The sequence below is a fragment of the Triturus cristatus genome, chromosome 5_2 (genome assembly GCF_964204655.1).
Source record: "Triturus cristatus chromosome 5_2, aTriCri1.1, whole genome shotgun sequence".
In the NCBI taxonomy this organism is placed as follows: Eukaryota; Metazoa; Chordata; class Amphibia; order Caudata; family Salamandridae; genus Triturus; species Triturus cristatus.
Window position 1 is genome coordinate 285,082,060 of NC_140588.1, and position 21,906 is coordinate 285,103,965.

Below are 21,906 nucleotides of genomic sequence, written 5' to 3' on the forward strand. Positions count from 1 at the left end.
AAACCAGTCCTAGGAGGCTTGTTTCCGGTCCAGGGAGGACCTGGCTTGGTAGTTCGGGCTGGACTGTTCCCATGAGGCACAGGATCAAGAATGATTTGCATATGGCCAGGTCTAAACTGAGGTGGCATGGTGAGCAAAAGAATGATGGATTTAACCCAGATCTCTTGACTGGGGGTGAATGCTTTGATTTGTTCTGCATTCCGTCCATCAATTGTGTGTCTTTTGCTTTCTCGCCCTAAGTGCACCGGGAATGCCTAGACGCAGGTCCCGGGTTCACTTTGCCACTGGATTCAAGCTATCCTGGCTGAAGAGGGGTGAGACCCCAAAACCGGTCCTAGGATGCTTGTTTCAGGTCCAGGGAGGACCTGGCTTGGCAGTTCGGGCTGGACTGTTCCCATGAGGCACAGGGTCAAGACTGATTTGCATATGGCCAGGTCTAAACTGGGGTGGCATGGTGAGCAAAAGAATGATGGATTTAACCCAGATCTCTTGACTGGGGAGAATGTTTTGATTTGTTCTGCATTCCGTCCTTCAATTGTATGTCTTTTCCTTTCTTGTCCTAAGTGCGCCGGGTATGCCTAGACTTAGGTCCTGGGCTCACTTTGCCACTGGATTCAAGCTATCCTGGCTGAAGAGGGGTACAACCCCGAAACCAGTCAGAGGATGCTTGCTTCCGGTCCAGGGAGGACCTGGCTTGGCAGTTCGGGCTGGACTGTTCCCATGAGGTACAGGGTCAAAAATGATTTGCATATGGCCAGGTCTAAACTGGGGTGGCATGGTGAGCAAAAGAATGATGGATTTAACCCAGATCTCTTGAATGGGGGAGAATGTTTTGATTTTTTCTGCATTCCGTCCATCAATTGTGTGTCTTTTGCTTTCTTGCCCTAAGTGCACTGGGTATGTCTAGACGTAGATCCCGGGCTCACTTTGCCACTGGATTGAAGATATCATGGCTGAAGAGGGGTGAAACCCCGATACCGGTCCTAGGATGCTTGTTTCCGGTCCAGGGAGGACCTGACTTGGCAGTTTGGGCTGGACTGTTCCCATGAGGCACAGGGTCAAGACTGATTTGCATATGGCCAGGTCTAAACTGGGGTGGCATGGTGAGCAAAAGAATGATGGATTTAACCCAGGTCTCCTGACTGGGGGAGAATGTTTTGATTTGTTCTGAATTCCGTCCATCAATTGTGTGTCTTTTGAACCAAGTTTGTTTGGCACCCTTATTCACCTTAGAATGCGTCAGGGGGTTAAAAATGTTAGTCAGGCTAGTTGACAATTCTACGTGCAGAGCCTCAAGTCGACTGATGGTTTGAGGAGAGTTAAGTGACATGGCAGCCTCCTCCATTTCCATTAAGGGCGAAATAGTTAGAGCATATAATGCGGCTGCCTTATCTGGTGACTGCTTGAGTGTTCTCCATCTGATTTTCCTTCTATTGTTAGCAAGTGTTAAAATGATACCTACAGGGGCACCAATGGCCGTGGGATTGTAGAATTCTGGAGGCTCCAACTCCAGTATCAGGGCGTAGTGGTCACTGTCATGTCTCGGCATGACAGCGAAGTCGACAACCCACTGCCATATGCTTGTTTCCACTAGAATATAATCCAACAGAGAGGATTGTCATGTTCTATTAAAGGTTAGCTTCCCGAGCTGGTCTGACTTGGCATGGCCGTTACATGCCCTCAGGGAATGGGTTAGTGTTACTGCATTTATCTGGAGTGCCAGGGGGGTCCAGGCCTTTACCGGTGGAATTTGAGGATCAAGAATTAGCCAAAGACAATCCTCATCGCTAGGGGGAGCATCAGTGGGGGCAGCGAGGAGCTCATATTGGCAATTAAAATCTCTCCCTATAATCAGTCTTGCATTCAAGGGTGCGGATTCAATGAATGTGTTTAATAGATCTATGGTCGGGGATTCCTGTGCGATGCTTACAGGACGGGAATAAATGTTAATGAAGGCTATTTTGATCCTGGAGGAAAAAGTGAGTACAATACACTGGATGTCGTTGGATAAGGTGTTCAACTGCTCAACAGTACAATCCAAGTGAGTAGCAACCCAAGTGCATGAAAACCCGCGGGGTCTACCTCTTCCCCCTGTCATAGCCAACACATTGAAAGTTGCATAACCTCCCCCTCACAATGTCCTCCCTTGCCCATGTCTCCTGAAACATACACACATCATGGTTGCCTACAAATTGCCCCCAGTCTGGGCAGTGCAGTTTACTTTTTATTCCGGCGATGTTCCATGATAAAACCCTCAGTTTATGGCCGGGGTTAAGATTAACACAATGTGCATTATGACTGTTAGGGTCAGGGCTTTGAATGATCTCTAGCTGGGCCATGGAGACTACTTCAACAGCTTCCAATAGGGGGCTGCTCCTAGTTGAACTAGAAGTCTGGAGAAGTTAGAGGTGGGTTGTGAAGCAAATCTACACCAATCCTGCCATAATCTGAGGCTCCCCATTGGGACTCGAGTTTTTGGTCCCCTTGTTCATCTCCATTGCTATTGAGGATGTTCTGAGTCTTCAGCCCACTATTGCTCACCCCTGGTTCCCTGGCTCCCTGTTGGCCCCCCAAGACCCGGAGCTGAGAGTGTGACCACCTTGCAGCACGAGTCAGTCCACCTCCTCAAGGGCCCCAAATCTGTTTGCTACTGGGATGTTAAAGAGAGGTCTAGGGGGTTGGCCTGCTATTGGATGGAATTGAAACCTATATGTTGGGGCCCTAGAGATTGGGGTCCAAGGTAGGGTGTAATTGTGAGAATAGAAAAAATCCAAATTATGAGCTCGGACCCCTGTACACGGTGCATGGGGACGGGCAATCTGGCCTGCTAAGGTTTGTACTGTCAGGGGATTACTAAAGTTAATGACTATGCAGTCTCCCTGCATTAATTTTGAATTTTAACCCACTCACCCAACTCTTCGAACCATTAAAATTTCTCCAGCCCTGTCATAGGAGAACTGCTTTTGCCTGGTTAGCCAAAAAAGACAATTGTTCTTTAGGTCCAGCTGTGTTTCTTTCTGGCCATTTTTAATCTTGGGTACACCTGTTAGTACGATAACATAAGGGAGTGAGGCTGGGGGTAGATGTATGGTCGGGGTAGTCAATAGTACTGATCCTGTGTCCTCTGCCTCTACAGGGTCTGGCCTTTCCCTGCCTTCCCTGTGCTCTATACGGGTGGGCCTTCTTCTTTATAGGTCCTCCTTGTTGGGAGCAAAGTAGTTGCTCCCTTTCACATTGGTTAGGCTCCTAGGGCCAGTTGTTGTCCTCAGATCTTGGACTGGGTGAATGCCAGGCTTTTCTGAATGAGACAGAGCATTATCAGCTGGCACGGCACTATGAGCCTCTGCCCTGCCGGCACTCGTTTGGACAGTGGAGGATATGGCCCTCGTAGGTCCACGCTTGCCTGGGGAGGATTGGCCTACACTATCCGTCTGGGAGCTACAATCTTTCCTCTTCCCTAAAGCAGGGGAAGTGCTGTCAGGGGAATTGACCTTGCTGCTCTGCCCTGTTAGTTGATCTGTGCCTAGGTGGTTGAGTAGGAGCGCAAGCTCTTCCTTTACGATAGCTCTCATCTGGGTCTCTAACTCCACTGTCAAATTCCTCACCCAAGAAGGACAGTCAGAAGCTAACTGAGGGTTAGTGAGAGATTCAGTCACTCTCCCAGTGCTAGCTAGTTCATCTTCGCTGCTTATTAATTCTGGGTTTTTCCTTCTCTTAGTTCCTGCTCCATTACCAGTTTTACATCTAACAGTCTTAGATGAGCTAGTGGTGGTGCCACCTCTACGAGTTACTGGCTTCACTGGGAGTTGTTGCGGTGATGGTGGGAGTGACTCAATTGTTCCAGACAAGGATTCTGTTAACCCCGATGCAGAACCAGGAATTATTGGTTGAGAGATAAGTGGCTCAGGCCTCTGCCTGAATATGTCCGGAGTTAAAGACAGGCGCCTCTCCGTCAACTCTAGTTTGGTTGAATCCACCCCATTGGCCCTCTGGAGCATCCTGTCTATTAGGGTTGGGGCAAAGGAGCCGGAATAGGCACCTGGGGTGTTTTTTTACTGCACAAGTACACTTGCCCATGTTCTAATCAAGTAAGGGTAGAATACCACCTCACCCCCAATGTAAGCCTAAAAGAGGTAGAGTAGACTTGGGCACAAGACCAGAATTACAATTAGAGAAGGAGATATGTAAGATACAATCTTGTAGGCCGGTTAAACAAAAGACACTGAAAAATTGTGAAAAGGAGGATCATGGAGTCAACAAACACGAGCAGGAAATGACTCCGCTGATAACCAACATAATATGAAGCTGGGCCGAGTTCCACAAATTGTTCATATGGGTCACTGGTTTGCCGGTTCTCTGGTTCTGCCACCAGGTCCCAGAGGTAAATAGGGAAAATGTACTGGCAATTCTGCAAAATGGTCTGAAGATACAGGGTGGAAACAGTTGGATTAGAGGTCCCAAAGAAGTCTTACCAGTTTAAGGGCGACGATGAGTCAAAAACCAAGGGGGGTGGCCCTGCCCTGCCTCTTCCTGGCAATGATGGGCAAGGTCGGGCCCACCCTTGGCCAGGGCTTCGCCTGGTCTCAGCCTGTGCTGTGGGGTGCGAGGCAGCGCTTTAAGCGCAATTGTGACGCCTCCCCCTCATGTGCGGCCGCGGGAAAGGAACCAGTTGCACCCTGGGACTTGTGGTCCCACCAGGGCGAGGTGCAGGCTCAGGGAATGTGGGCAGCAGTGAAGAGGTGCTCCCTGGGACTATGGTCCCACCAGGGTGATAACAAGATTCCAAAGATGCCCCCAAAGACTGATGTAGGTTCCAGCAACCAGATGGTCACAGCAGCATTCCAAATTGTTCTGTACTAAGACAATGATACATCCATTGAAGAAAATGAATGATTACTCTACATTTAATTACGAATGCTAAAACTTGATGCTCACATCTCATTCTGTATGTATCCAGACATCCACCCGATAAATGCTGTGGTGTTAAAATGCATAAAGGTATGAGTTTATTAACCAAGATCTGATCTTTCTTCCTTCACATTCAGTGAATAATTATTCATTGGAGTGCTCCTCTTCTTTCCACCTGCTGGTTACTGGGCACTTGTCTTGTGGGCTGGCTCACAATTCTTTTCTGAAGAAGTAACCAGAGACAAACCAATAGGCAGGCCCACCTTGAAGCTTCTGCATCTTGAACATGAGAAACTGCAGTCCCACCCTTCGTCTATACTCTGTATCACATGACAGAGCTCAGCAAGAACTTATTAACAGCCTTTTTCTAACAAGGCCCTCGTTGAATTTCAAAGGGAATCCCTTTTTCCACCCTCCTAGATTTCAGTGTTTGGGTCTCTGACCTTCAGCCACTGGAATGCACGCAACACACCTCCCCTGTCTGGAGAAGCTTCTTGCATAGGCCATCAGGCCATCTTATACACATTAAATGAGGGGCATCAAAAATGGATCTCACTGGTCCCAGCACTCAGACGTATACTACATGCAGCATTCTACTATCAAATGTGCTACATTTACTCCACATACACACGGTATGTCAGTGCAGGGTTCAAGGGATTCACATAACAGTAGAATTTTAAATTAGAGGGATCATTAGACTTCACTCTCTGACACAGAAAAAAAGATCTGATCGCAATAAAGATCCACAAAACATGGTATGATGCCCCCACCCATTTATGTGTCTCTCCCCAGGCATGGAGATTAGACTTATGACCACTGCAAGGGTATCTGTAGTACACCCTTCTAGGTCGTAGAACAGGTTCTGGACTTCATATTACCAGGGGCATGCCTCGACTTCCACACATACGCTAGATTAGTGTGATGCTCCGGTCAAGCAAAAAGTCACAATATCAACTTCATATTCAGTCATGCACTAATGGCAGGGGGAAAACCTGTTTACAATTCAGTACATTCCCATCCCAACAGCTGCATAGCTAGTGTTCAGACATATGCACTGAGCAACTCATGACATGGCCATGTGCATAAAATCAACTGGGCCAGCTGATGCTTATTCAGGAGTAGGTTTCCCCTCTGTGTAAGTAATAAGTATGTACATTCAGCCTTATGCATTCTACAGGCATCTGCAGACCTACATTCTCTTATGCAAGGTGGTGTTTCTAAAAGTAACACATGAGGCAAAAGCTGCTTCCGCTCAACCATTGCTGTGGAGGGGAGGTTACACTAAGATGTCAAAACGTGTTTTAATATTTTATTCAAGAGAAAAATGATGTCTCTATCATCAACATGTGTTTGAAAGAGTGTGTTTGCAGTATTCAATCATGTTATATACATTTGCATATTTAAACTGCATTGGGGTGCCACAGAGTAAATCCAAACTTTTTGAGATGACTGAGCTGACAGCAACAATACATCTTAGAAAGTAGAGCAAAGAGTGGAGTGAGCAGGAAAAAACAAGGCAGAGAATGTAAGAAAACAGCAGATAGTGGAGTTTGAGCAAGGAAATGAATCCAGATTCCTGCCAAAAGAATGCAGAGACCCTAATGCTAATTCCCTGATTGTGAAATGTGTTCTCTACATAAACTAAGTCACCAAAGAGTCTAAGTAATTTTAGGATTTTCAGGATATTAAGGAAAGCCACTATCATTTCTTGATGTTGCATGTTGGGCAGAGGATTGCTCCTTGCAGTGACAACAGACCTGGAGGAGGACTGTCTGATTGCCCAGTTGTCAAATGAGAGTATTTAAACACCAACATGCTGAAAATGTTTGAGTTACCGCTCCATGACAGACACCCCCATCCTGGAAAAAAAAATCAAATGGCTATAAAGCCAGATTGTTTGCTACCTTTACCATCAGTCTTCCACCATAGATGCCGCATAGTAACAGTGACCATCCATGCGACTGATGCAAGAAAACGAAGATCCTTGCCCTTTCAACCTCCTTTATCTGGACTAACGCAGTTTAAGACGCAATGCATCCTAATGGTTTCTCTTTCCAAGGCCCCCGGATGGAGCATGTGTGAAACGAAAAAACATCTCTGAAGTTAAAAATGTCAAGCAAGAGCTGTATTGATCGATTTTCGGACATTATAAAAATCGTGTTTTACAGAATCCACAGTCCCAATTAAGGCATCTGTGAGATGTTAAATATTTTGTAGCACGTTCAATAGTACACTAGTTTAGCAGACAGGTTTCCCTTATTGAAAAAGACTCTGGGGAGCAGGAGCCTCTGTGGTTGCAGAAACCTTCCTTTAAAATCGACCTTTGTGACCCAGGATTGTCTATGTACAAAAAATTACTAAGGACCACTACCCCCAGTGATGAATTGCCTTGTTGCTGAAAATGCAAATACATTGGTGGAACCCTGCCGAGGACGACAATCTGATTCTATATTTTGTGTCTATGACGCTCGGGCTCTTGCATTGTTGTCCGTTGTCTATGTCTATGTGCGTATCTAGGAGACTGGAGTGTCTGCCAGCAGGGACCGTGTTCAGAAGCGCCGAGGTGTTGTGCAGCGGTGAGGCAGGCTGAAGTGTGACAGACTTCAACTGCTGCGCTCAGATCCCCTTCTCTTGCTGCTGCCTCCGTATTCCTGCCCTCACCTTCATCGCCCGGGAGGGGCCGAGGCGACAGCATGAAGGTGACGGTTGATTTCGAGGAGTGCTTGAAGGACTCTCCCCGTTTCAGAGCCGCTTTGAAGGAAGTTGAAGGTGATGTGACGGAACTGGAAGTGAAACTTGATAAGCTTGTTAAGTTATGTAGTGGCATGATTGATGCAGGCAAGGCCTTTTGTGCTGCCAACAAGCAATTTATGAATGGCATTCGGGACCTCGCACAGTATTCAAGCAAGGATGTGGTGATTGAGTCCAGCTTGACGAAGTTTTCCGACAGCCTCCAAGAAATGATCAATTATCACACAATCCTGTTTGACGAAGCTCAGAGATCCATTAAAACACAGCTCCAGATATTTATTAAGGATGATATTCGAAAATTCAAAGATGCAAAGAAGCAGTTTGATAAGTTCAGTAAAGAAAAAGAAAAAGCACTAGTTAAAAATGCCCAAGTTCAAAGAACAAAACTGCACGAGGTGGAGGAAGCAACAAACATCTTAATCGCAAAAAGAAAATGCTTCCGGCACATAGCTTTGGACAATGTCCTTCAAATCAATGTTCTTCAGTCAAAGCGGAGGTCTGAAATTTTAAAATCGATGTTATCCTTCATGTATGCACATCTAGGCTTCTTCCACAAGGGCTACGATCTCTTCAGTGGACTTGAACCGTACATGAAAGAGCTTGGCTCTCAGTTGGATCAGCTTGTTGTGGATGCAGCAAAGGAGAAGAGGGACATGGAACAAAAACACTCCACTATTCAGCAAAAGGATTTCACCAACTATGATCTCAGACTTGAATACAATGCTGATGCGACTAATGGCATTGTAACGGAGGGATATCTCTTTAAAAGGGCCAGTAATGCCTTTAAAACTTGGAATAGGCGCTGGTTCTCAATACAAAACAACCAGCTGGTATATCAGAAAAAAATGAAGGATAACCCCACAGTGGTTGTCGAAGATTTACGACTCTGCACAGTTAAACACTGTGAACACATAGAAAGACGTTTCTGCTTTGAAGTAGTCACACCAACAAAGAGCAGTATGCTACAGGCTGACTCAGAAAAGCTGCGACAGGCATGGATTAAAGCTGTCCAAACTAGTATTGCTACAGCATATAGAGAAAAGAGTGATGAGACGGAAAAGCTCGATAAGAAACCTTCACCTTCCACAGGAAGTCGGGACTCTGGCTGCGAGGTGAAAGAGAAATTAGTTAAAGGTGAAAGTGCATTACAGCAGATTCAGTGTATCGCTGGAAACTCCGTCTGCTGCGATTGTGGTCTGGCGGATCCGCGATGGGCCAGCATCAACCTTGGAATCATCCTGTGCCTTGAGTGTTCTGGGATACACAGGAGTCTTGGTGTGCACTTTTCGAAAGTAAGGTCTTTAACGGTAGATACATGGGAGCCTGAATTACTAAAGCTGATGTGTGAACTGGGAAATCAAGTTATTAATCGAATATATGAAGCTAAATTGAAAACCCTTGGAGTAAAGAAGCCAGGCAATGAAAATCCAAGACTGGAAAAGGAGGCATATATCAGAGCAAAGTACGTGGAAAAGAGGTTTGTGAATAAGGACTGCATTGCTTCACACCCTCTTGATGGACAGAAAAGGCCCTATTCCCAGTGCAAGAACAAAGACCTCAGTAGTTCTGAGAAGTCCCTGACATCACAGGATCACTTCTCAACATCTTCCAGACGTTCAGTGAAAAGCAATGGCAGTGGATTCCGCTTCAGTTCAGATGGCAGTCGAGAACTTCTTGTCTCTACTGTATCCTCAAACAGGTTTCATGAACCTGTCCTACAGGTCGAGAAGCGAGATTCTTCAGTATTTCAGGATTCGAAAAAGTTTCATCCAGGGCTGCACCTTTTTCGAGCTGCGTATGAGAAAAGCCTTCCTGATATGGCAGAAGCATTGGCACATGGCGCAGATATTAACTGGGTGAATGCAGAGGAAAACGGTGCAACATCACTCATTCAGGCTGTGCATGGGGGTTCTTTGGTCGCATGTGAGTTCCTGCTGCAGAATGGTGCCAATGTTAATCACATGGATCTGAATGGCAGAGGACCCCTGCATCATGCAACTATTTTAGGGCACACTGGGCAAGTCTGCTTATTTCTGAAACGTGGAGCAAATCAGCACACCAAAGAAAAAGAAGGAAAAGACACCTTGACTATTGCAGTTGAAGCTGCAAATGCTGATATTGTAATACTGTTGCTAGTGGCAACAATGAATGAGGAGATTCGGGAATCTGAAGGACTATATGGACAGTCAGGTGACGAGACCTACCAGGACATATTCAGTGACTTTTCACAGATCGCATCCAATAATCCTGAGAAATTAAACCGTTTCCAGCCGTCCGAATCACCAAAGTCTTCAGCGATGAGGAGAAGAAAAGGTTACCCTTGTCCTTACCCACACCTCACCTGGTTCTTCCTGAGTAAAGTGCCTGGTCCCTGGCTCATTACATGACTTGGGAACATTAGTTTAAGTACCGAACAGTCTGGGACCTCCTAGGGCATTTGATTGACACAATGAATCTAGGGTCCTTTATATGCATAAAGACACCACAGTGCACCAGAAATTATGGATACCTCAGCAGCCAGTCTAGCAAAGTACTCCTTGCTTTAAATGTATCAAGTTACCACATGGTCTGACTGTCCATGCATTTCACCTTGTGGTACCTCCGCGGAAGGATATACATATTTGAAGGCTTCTCATTGTAAATCCTAAGTGAAACAGATGCCATGCTACATAGTGTATATCAATTCTGGCGCCTGTTTTTCATGTAAAAAAGCACCCTTACATGGTCTAAAATTGGTTACACTTTCAGTCTAGATGGCAGCTTTTGAATATCTAATTTTAGTTTTCATGTCCTAGTCAACAATGACTAGAAAATGCAAATAAATTAGTATAGAATTTTAAAAAATTTCAAAAAGTTATAGGAATGTTCTTCCAAATTGAAGGGAAATGTTATACAAACAAATGTATGTAAACGTTTTACTTCTTGAAGAGAACTAAATAAATGAAAATTGCGTGTTTTGAAAAAGTTATTTCCAAAAACAATATTAATTTATTAAGTTCAGACTGGTAATTATGAGCCTTTAACTGGTATAAGATTTGCAAAGAGTGGCGACCTTCATGTTGATTTCTACACTTTTACAGCACTTAGACATAGTTAATTCGCTGCATGAATTTGGGGGTGGTCAATATGCCCCTCATTTACAAGAAAATGATGCAGCGTCGCGCTGCAAGCCCTTTTGCTGCACAGAGTTGCGTCATTTTCAAAGCACATGGATGCATCGTGTTGACAACAATGCAATGCATGCTTGTGTTTTCCCCTTCACTGGCACACAATTGGCTGCCATGTGTCAGTGCAGGCACCCTTGAGTCATTTTTCACGGATGCCTGCATTGCGGGATGATTGTGTTTGTGCAGGAAGCCAAAAAACAATAAGTGATGACATTTTCCTCTTTCTATGAATGCTGCAGAATATAGGACGCATAGAAAGAGTAAAGAACGAGGAGAAATAAAAGTATTTCTCCTCTTGCCCCACTCCTACACCTCCCCTAGGAAGCCATAGGATTCTGACTCACTCCCAGCTTTTCAAAATGTTATAAATCTGGGAATGTGTCAGGTTGCATGTATGTTGCGTGGGAACACCCACAACAACACCCATGCAATACCCCTTTCATCCAGAGTAATGCGTTAAAGGAACCCATATTTACAAGGTCAAGAAAAATCACACTGGGTAACTTTACGTGGCTTTGTAAATATGGGCAGGCACACTGTTCCGCCGGTGTGTTAAAAAAGGTGACACACCGGTGGCGCAACGGCTTTGTAAATGAGGCCCTTTGTTTGTAGTGTCTTGGTGTACTCTCGTGAATTCTCCATTGAAATCTGAACTATGCGTATTCCCTTTTAGTAAAGAAAGCTTTGCACGTAAAGAAAATTTGTCACAGGTTTTTTTTAAAAACAATTGTATCTGAAGAACCTATGATCAAGCCAAATGTGGAATTCAGAATGCATCCACTCACACAAAAACCCCTACTCCCACAAACACTTTTGTGCACTCGTACATTTAGGATCAAGTACTTTGTACACGGTGGCCAAGGTAAGTGGGCACCACAGGCTGAATGCAGGAAGGATACAATGATTTTTTAGCACTCACTCCAGGAAACATAGGGCCTCATTTATAAGCCCATTGCGGTGCCGGTGCATCACTATTTTAGAAGTACGAGTGGTGCAGTGTGCCTGCCCACATTTACAAGGCTGCATAAGTCACCCTGCATGACTTGTCATGGCCTTGTAAATATGGGACCATTTTACTCATTAATCTGAGTGAAAGGGGCGTTCCCAAGCAACATCCATGGAACCTCACACATTCCCAGATTTACAAAACGTCATTAACCTGGGAATACGTCAGAATCCTACAACTCCCCAGGGGCGGTGCATAAGTGGCAAAATGAGGAGAAATACTTTTATTTCTCCTAGTTTTTTGCTCTTTTTATGTGTGTTGCATTCTGCAGCAAACATAGAGGAGCAACCAGCCTTTAATGATTTTTTATATGCAGGGAGGTGTGCTTTCATTGCACATAAACAATCATCCCTGCAACGCAGGCACACTTACACCATGGTGTTAGGGTGTCTAAGTTGGTGTATGGCTGCTGTTTGTGCACCAGCACAAGGGAGCAGTACAGGAATGTGCTGCATCTTGTCGATACAATGCAATCCTGCCCTTTTATTTTGACTCATGGCAGCGCGGCAGGAATACTTGCTATGCTGCTGTGCATCAAAATATAGTAAATGAGGCCCTAGGGAAAGTTTTTGAGGTAATGCCCTCCACTTATACCGGAAAAATGCATCCCTCCTTCTATCAGTAATTTGGCTCCACCACCCAGTGGCTCCATTCTTCAAGTGCCATTTTATGAAAGCACTGGCCATGTCAACATAAAGAAATTACAGGAACTGGTCAGATGGAGAAAGTACAATCTTCCTGAGGTAGGGAACAATAAAAATGCTGAACTGTAAACATCAAAAAACATTATTCACATTACCAGTGGGTCCCATAATACTCAGCAGTTCTTCCTAAATTTAGCAATAGTAGAACTGATAAAAAGTTCCAACATTTATCAGTGGTGCAAGGGGTAACCATGGTCCCTATTCTACTTCTCGCACCCTTATGGTCATCTCTTCCTCTCAGAGCAATGACAGCCTAATAATGTAGACAAATTAATTGACTGACTTGATATTTTCTTGCCACAGTGTTTGATGAATGAATGAAAGTAGTATGGATGCAAGTTCTGCCACTGCTGGTAGGATTTGAACCACTGGAGAGTTCCATCTGCCTTTCTTAGTGTGCCTGTCTCCTACAGTTTTTTCACCTCTCCTTGAATATTAGAAGGTTAAAACCCCTGCACTGCATCCGCTGTGGTTTAAATCACTGTTCAACGGAGGAGAGAGAGGTATGATGAAGGCTGAGTGTAGTTGAAAGTGTGAATGGATGCACCAATGAGGGGGATTAGGTATGTATTTCTTGTGATATTGGCGGGAATGTATGCATATGTGAGGGAGGGGTATTTGTGTGTAAGGCACATTGAGACACATATATTTTTGTATGTGGCAGTGCTTGAAATAGGCTGAGCTTGTGTCACTGATGGGAGAGGAGTGTGAATGCACCTTTATGGAGGGTGTGTGTGTATATGTCAGTATTTATTTGTTCACGTTTGTGTTTTGAAAACACATGATAGAGAGGGATGCGCTCATTTGGCTGTACCCAGGGAATTCACATGTGTTAAAAAGCAATGGGACATTGAGAAGCTGAAATACATGCACTTGACTGCAAGAGTAGTTTGTAAAGCAGTGTCTGTCAAAGAGTATATAAGTTGTGAGTGTACGTGTCAATGAGGGTGAGATGTATGCATGTGACAGGGTGGAGTCAGATATGTGTATAGGACATTAAGGTGGCTGTGTGTAGTAACAGGCAGGGTGGTGGTGTGTTCGCAGAGCAATGAGGGAAAGAGAAGTGTGTGGTATGAGGGAGAGCTGTGTGACTAAGGACCAAGAGAACACAAAGGTGAATGAACTGGGCTGTTAAAAAGGCAAAGGTACAGGGATGTAGGCCATCAGAGCACAATGATGGAAGGGCCCAACGCACTGTTGATTTGACCATGCTGCACAGTATTTCCTATACAATATACCCAAGGTACCACCTCAGTGTACTTAATGAGAAATAATGCACAAAAACCTTTTTTGCAAAAGATCTTTTGCGTTGTAATACCACTTATAAACAGTTTCACATGTACAGTATTTACCAGGTACCATCAAGGAATGAGCCCACAGCGCAAAACCTGGATGGAAAAAAACATTTGCACTATTTTTTTTACATATTTGGCATTACTTTAGAATGAGATTGAATGTGTCTAGTCGAAGCCCAAAAGCATTTTAGCAGTTCCTGATTTTAAAGATGTTCCTGATTCTGAAGCAAAAACTGATTATTTTCCATAATGACTTATGGCCACCCAAAGGAGTTTAAATTGCCTATCAGAGATCAATATGTCAATTCAACAAAATGCCACTGGTACGTCTGGCTAGGAAATCAAAGGAGAACACAAGAGCCAGAAACTAAAGTAGACTCATATGGAAGTTTGATTGTTCATTTTTCTTTAATCCTGTATCTGTATTAACATAAGAGAAGTTAGTCACATTTGCCTGAAGACCCCTGCCTAATGTTTAGGTAGCAAGTTCTACAAAAATGTCTACATCTGATTTCCAGAAGGCTCAGTATATGTGAAAACTTAAAATAATTCTGAGGCTCCTCATATGACTTGGGTAAAATGCTTACTATGCGATTAAGAAGTTTATGGCCCTGCCAGCGATGCAAGCCAGCTGGAACTTTCAGAATCTCCGCTGAACTGACCGCGGTAAGCTCCCGTCTCTCGATCCAGGGCTGCTAAGTCGTCCTCAAGCCTCAGTCTGCTGGTCCTTCTACTGGCAGAGAGAAAAGTCCTGTAACTCCTGTGAAAGGACATCCAGATGAAAGCATCCTATGGAGCTTTTTTTATTTTGTTCTTCTTTGTGTTAAGGTAACTGCACCAGCCTATTTGGCTTTGTAGATCTCTTGTCAATAACGCCTAGGGACCTGTTTGAAGGTCTTTTTTGAAAGAAAGTGATTACCTGCAAAAGTACATTTATTACATCGTCGCTCGCAGAGTGAAAGTACTTCACTTGTCCTGTGTCGGCCTTCACCAGGGCCCACATTCAGATGCTGCTATGAAGCGACACCAGAGGGTTAGAGACTGCATTCCCCTGCGATGACCGCAGCAGAACCAGTTACTGGGATACTATGGAGAAATGACCCTAACCCACTGGTGAGATTGAGAAGTCTCTCTGTGAGCCCTTAAGGTGTCAGGTGGATAGAGCCCATGTAGCCACGTCCGCTTCCCCTGTCGAAGCCAGCCAGATGTCCTCCACTTTGCCCAGTGCCTAATCCTAGGGACTCCGGCTTCAGCTCTGTGGACTACTTAATCCTCAGTCGCTGATGCAATCTAGCCTGGCTATCTACCTTGCCAGCTAAAGATCTGCAGCATATCCGCTCGGAGGTCACACCAAATCCTCATCATCGCCTCGCTCCTCGCAAAATATAAATGCAAACCTAAGTCTACCCAGCACTCGAGCTGCTGCAATTCTCTTTCTGTATTATGATATTTTGCTTCCAAAATTTCTGTCTACCGCTATTTACTACTCAACATTCTGTCCAAACACCCCTCGGCCAGATCCAGTCACACCATGCCATGATCTGTGACAGCAGCCTCCAGTATGTCACAGTTGTAGAGAGCCTGGCATGCACTCCTCGGGCGGGCTCGTACCGAGGAGATAAATAAACGCGGGAAGACCGCTTGGAGTCTTCCAGCTATACACAGTATCACGAGTGGTGTGTATTTCTTCCAGCGCTGTGCAGGGCCTAAAGACATCAGGCTGCGCTGCGCTACATTGGCGACTTGGCTGGTCGAACTCCGGTGCCTCGATCACCTCACCTGCAAGGCAAGTGGCTTAGTCCTACGCCGCTCTATTACCTGAGGGGCTGTGGCACCCACTCGCGAGGCCACTGCTGCCACCCTGGGGCTGCCCTTCATAGCCCACGATGCTGGTCTACCCGCCGCGTCTGCCACTGATGCTGAGAGAGTGAGCAACCTGCGCTGCCGCTGACAGTGAGCTGAGGACGGCGCGGGTGAGAAGGCTGCTGCATGGCTATGCCCCATTCGGCCACGATGCCAGGGGCGCTTCCTGCACTCCACAACGCGAGGACACGCGCTCCCTGAGGCCACGTGGGGGCACACTGGGAACGCCGATCTGCTGCTGCTACGATGAAAGGCTGGACAGGAGGGTGAGTCACCAGGGGGCCATCAGGCTGTTAAGACTCCGCCGGCCCTGCATCACGTGTGCCAGCTGGGCCCTGTGAAAAGAGGTGAGCAAGGGACCGCCAGAAGGGGGGGATTGGACTGCCTCACCCCCTCATCAAGTAGCTGGGAATTGGACTGGAAGAACCCACCCGCCAACTGACACCCCAGGCCCTGCCAAATGTGCAGCACACACAAGGCCACGTCAGGCCCTGAGGGCAGAAGGTGTGACTCCCCCCTACCAAGGTCACGTGTAGCAAGGAAAGCATCCCTACGCCCACACAGTTTGGAGCAATGAGCACGCCTCCCCAAGCAGGCGCAGCAGGCCCGCAGGCTAACATGGGTGAACCACAGAGGGGTACAAACGCACAACCTCAGGTGCACAGTCACGCTGCCGTCTCCCCACTGCCTCCTTTCAGTGAAACCGCTGACCCAGCCATGGCGGCCCTGGGCTGGAAGGTGTGAATAGGATGCTTGAAGCACTATTTTAAAGGTACGAGGGAAACAGAAGGGACAGTGAAAAGGTCGCTGCTAATATACTATGGCGGCGCGGAAATCAATGACCTTTTTGAAACGTTGCTGGACACTGGGGACGATGACGACTATGAGGCAGCTGTTGAGGCACTCAATAGGAACTTTGACCCACAGCTAAACCCCAGTTTTAAGTGATCAGAGGGAAGAGATATGTGCTCAAGTGATCCAAGGGTGCCGCTCGGTGCTACTGCGAAAACTGATTCTCCGGCAACCAGGAATATCCTTAGATGAGATTCTCGTCCTGGCCAGATCCCATGAACTCTTAGATGCTCGGTCTGAAGAAATGGAGGATGCCCTACACATAAGCACCACCGCAGCTCACGCTCCCAGGTTCACATCCATCAAAGAAGAGCGGATCGAGGCCATACAATGGCACCCGAACACTTTTTACCCCACGCCACAGCCATCAAACAGCGGAATGTGTGGCAACTGTGGCATGGAACACCCACCGACAGGAGTGTGCGGAGCAAAAGGGAAGACCTGCTCCCGATGTGGGAAGCCCAACCACTTTGCCAAAGTGTGTAGGAGCAACAGACCTCGGCAAGGCTATGCCAGATCCAGAGGTGCAACACAACAGTTGCGTCAGTTATCACTTGGCGGCCCGCAGGCTCAAGAGGACAGCCCGCCGCAAGGACGCAGTTTCACCCTGGAAGACGACGACAAAAACGTGTTTCTCATATCCTTCGTCAGCCGGCCATACAAGCACAGACGGCCTCCACCGATGTGCTCTGTGGAGATAGAGGGATCCACCGTCAGAGCGTTAATCAACACAGGGGCATCCGTAATTGTTATGGATTCGGATCAGTACTAGCGTTTGTTTCCGCAATGCCCACTTGCACACACAAAAGCCAGGATATACACATACTGAGGGACTCATCCACTCCTCCTCAGAGGGGCCATCGTTGCTACGGTCACGAGTGGCAATCACTCCACGACGACCCGTTTTCACATCACTGTAGGAAAAAATTGAACCCTCCTCAGCTGTCACACAGTGGAAGACTTGGGCCTCGTCTTTTTTGCCAATCAGATACATCACTCTCATGCCGAGGCCATCTTGCAAGAGTTTCCCAAGCTGTTCAAGGGTTTGTGCAAGCTGAAAGGGAAGCAGTTCAAGATCCACATCAATACCACAGTCAGACCGCACGGAGACATCGAAGAGTGCCGTTCAATCTCCGCCCTCAAGTGGAAGAGGAATTGAAAAAGCTGGAGGACCTCGATGTCATAGAGAAAGTGTCTGGCCCAACCCCGTGGGTAAGTCCGCTGGTCATTGCCCCAAAACCAAAACAGCTGGAGGCCATTTGACTATGCGTGGACATGAGACTTCCAAATCAAGCGGTCAAAAGGGAGCGTCATCTCATGCCCACCATGGATGACATAGTGGAGGACCTGAATGGCGCCATGTGGTTTTCAAAGTTGGACTTGAACGCTGAATAGCACCAGCTTGAATTAGAGCTGGAGAGTAGGTATATCACGATGTTCTCAACCCACATGGGCCTCCGGAGGTACAAGATACTGAGCTTCGGGGTGTCGTCAGCGGCGGAAGTTTTCCAAAACGCTATCAGAGAAGCCTTATCCGGCCTGCAGGGCGTAATCAATCTAAGTGACGACATCCTGGTGTTCTTGAACACCCTGGAAGATCACCACGCTCACCTCCGAGCCACCCTTCAGCGGCTGGAAGACTGCAGCTTTACCCTCCACAAGGCAAAGTGTATCTTTTATTAGGAATCCATAGACTTTTTCGGGTACATCTTTACTCGCGACGGGCTGAGGGTGGACCCCAAGAAGGCGATGGCCATCCAGGCTGCCAGCACACCGTATAGAGGTCCGCAGTTTTCTAGGTATGGCCACATACTGTGGCTGGTTCATACCGAATCTGGCTCCTCTGTCTGAACCCCTTTGCGCCATCACTCATAGTGACCAGCCCTGGGAGTGGACCGCAGCGGCCAACACGGCATTCAACACCATCAAGGCAGTGCTGATGGACAAGACAGTAATGGCGTACTTCCACCCCGGACGACACACCAAACTGGTCTTAGATGCCGGTCCCGTTGGCCTAGGTGCAGTCCTCCTACAGTAGCACAATGGGGAGAGATGGATGCCGGTCACCTATGCCAGCCGAACCTTATCGGACACTGAAACAAGGTATGCCCAGATAGAACGTGAAGACCTTGCAATAAAGTGGCCGTGCCAGCATTTCCATCTGTACATATACGGTCAAGAGTTCCACATTATAACGGACCACAAGCCACTGCTTCAGCTGTTTACGGGGTCATCGCAACTAGCACCCCCTAGGATCGAAAGGTGGGCGGTGCAGCTGCAGGCATACAACTTCAAGGTCATCTACCACCCAGGAGCCCACAATCCAGCAGATTATCTCTTAAGACACCCAGAGGAGTTGGCGGCCCAACACCCGCCCGCCGATGTTGCATACTCAGAAGCTTTTGTCAAGATGGTCACATATGAGGCGTGCCCCAAAGCAATGACGTTGGAGGAAATCAGGCTGGCCACAACCAACGATGAAACGCTAGCCAGAATCAAGAGTGCCCTAGTGAACAATGGGTGGACACGTTTGCTTGATGGTGTACAAGTGCTCAACGCCGAAGAGAGCTATGCCCGGCAGCAACTATGGAGGATCTGCAGTGAGCTGAGCGAAGGAGAGCATGTGATTGTGCTAACAAGACACGTCATTTTAATCCCATAACCACTGCAAGAAAGGATAGTGATGTTGGCACATGTTGGACACCAGCAGATGGTGAAAACCAAAGCATTCTTGCGGAACAAGGTATGGTTTCCGTTAATGGACAACATGGTGGAAGACAAGGTACAACAGTGCCACTCTTGCACATTCACCATCAGTGACCCAGCACCTGCGCCACTCATCACCGAAGAGCCAAGCAAGGTGCCCTGGTCCAAGATCAGCATCGATTTTAGAAGTTTCCCGATGGCTGCGACACACTGGTGCTAGTAGACTCTTTTTCAAAATTCCCAATTGTAGAAGTGGTCACAACGACAGCATTCATGCATGTGAGAAGAACCCTAGACAAGATCTTTGCACTCATGGGCCTACCGGATGAGATCCGGTCAGACAACGGACCCCCGTTTCAAGGCCAGGAACTCCAGGAATATCTGGAGAAGAAAGCGATTAGACATCGGAGGATCACCCCACTGTGGCCACAAGTGAAAAGGGAGGTAGAACGCTTCATGCGGACCCTCAACCAGGCCCTGGGGATTGCCATGGATCAGGGAGAAGATGCTGACTCAGCGGTGAACCAGTTTTTGGATGCCTACAGGCAGAGTCCGCACAGTACAACCCGCTGTGCACCATCGCATCTGCTTTTCAAAAGGGCCCCGCAGGACAGCATTTTGACGGATCCAGCAGGAAAGCCTCTTTAGAGGGATGACGTGGCCATACAAGCCAGAAGGGCAGAGATGAATCAAAAAGCCAGTGTATCCAGAGGAGCCAAGGTGCCACAGGTGATCGTGGAAGATCATGTAGTGGTCAAGGACAGATACACTGGCTGGAAGTTACGGACACCTTACAAACCCAGGGTGTGGACTGTGGTCTGCGTTCACGGAACAATGATATCCACCAAAAAAGCGGAATCCAGGTAGTTACCAGGAACGTCGCTGTTGGACTTGGCCCTTTTTGACTAAAGTTCCCTAAACATTTTGCCTTCTCCCTAGCCCTTTTTTCTGAAATGGTGTTGCCTACTTAGATGCTTTGGGCACTTTGCCACTGAGATCAGTGTCAAAGTGCAAGTGCTCCCTGTGTAAAGTATAATGGTAATTGGTTGTCCATGATTGGTATGTTTGTTTGAAAAGTAACAACCTAGGCAATTCTAATAGATAACAACTGAAAATATTTTATATCCAACAGTCAGAGCAATTTAAGCAGTGAAACGAAAAATGGAAATTGTTATTCTTTTTTAATTATAATTGTTTAGTACATTCACAGATAAAAACAAATGTATTATATACATAGTAAAAATCATGACAAACAATAAAATAGGTTGTAGGCTACATAGGGATGAAAAGTAAACAAATGTGGTGGCACAACTGTATACTATTCATGATTGGTATGTTTGCCTTACTAGTAAAGTCCCTAGTAAAGTGCACTATGTGTGCCACTGCTGGTAATGCAAATGCTACTAGTGGGCCTGCAGCACTAATTGTGCCAACCACACACATAGCCCTAAAGAGAGAACTCAGGCCTGCCACTGCAATGCCTCCGCGCAGTTTGTTAAACTGCCATGTTGTTCTGACAAGTGCACCCACTTGCCAGACCTTACCCTTCCCTTTTTATGCACATCAGACACCCCTATGGTAGGCCCAAGGTACCCCCTGGGCAGGGTGCAGTGTATGTGAAAGGTAGGACATGTACTAAGGTGTGTACCATGTCCTGACAGTGAAATACTCTCCATTTCGTTTTTCACTGTTGCAAGGCCATCTTGCCCATAGGAAAGAATGGGGAAGGCTGTGTAATATGTTTCCAGCCTATCCTCCCATAGGCTTAAGATGGAGAGGTGAAGTTTAGTGTGCCTGAACTCACAATTTAATAAGACATCTTTTTGAGAAGGTGGTTTTTGCATTGTGTGTTTAGAAACCATACTTTTAGAAGTGGCTGTGTTTTTTTGTGTTCTAACAATTCTGTGTGTCTCTGCCTGGTTGTGGATTGACTGTCTGGATTTGAAAGTGATAGGATATGGGAAATGTTTTGACCCAGGGGAGGAAGTGAGACAGCAACAGGCTGACCTGCATCTGGAGTGTAGGGGGGAGTAGCCCCTGGAGGTGAAGAGGCCTGAAATAAAAGAATGGCTCCATCTCCTGCTGAGTGATTGAGGATCCAGACACTCACTATCAAAAGAAGAAGGTGTCACTGGCAGGATGACACCTAGAACAGGTTTGGACAGGGGTCAGTGCCCCTCTGAACACCAAGACTTCAAAGACATTTAGGTGTGTAACTATGAGAGCTGAAACCCTTGACCGTTGTAATGGAACTGATCAAGACTGTAAAGAATTGAAACTACTTTGTAGTCAAGAGGAACTTCTGGCAAGGAAGAAACAGCTGAAGAGACTGAAGAAAAGTACTGACCCTTGCTGTGTGTTCTGGGGCTGGCCAGCAGTTTGCTAATTTAACCAAGGAGAGGCTAAGGGACTTTGCTGTGTGCTGTGTCCCCGTGTCCCCGTGTCCCCCTGCTTTAAAGGACTTTGCTGTGTGCTGTGTCCTGAAGTAACTTGTGCCCAAGGGCTCGTGGAGAGCTGGCTCCCTGTTGTGGAAACTCAGGAACATGAAAGTTCCGAAGGAAGTCTCAGCGACGCTGTGTGCGTGTGCTTTTTGCAGCCTGAGCCTTTCGTAAGAATTGCCCTTTGATCGTGGGCACCTGGAGTCCAAGTGAATC

At 46.7% G+C, this 21,906-nt stretch overlaps 1 pseudogene; it reads left to right on the top strand.

Annotated features, from left to right (window-relative positions):
* The first annotated feature begins 7,601 nt into the window (after positions 1-7,601).
* Positions 7,602-10,046, top strand: LOC146822883 (arf-GAP with coiled-coil, ANK repeat and PH domain-containing protein 2 pseudogene; annotated as a pseudogene).
* The last annotated feature ends 11,860 nt before the right edge of the window (positions 10,047-21,906 follow it).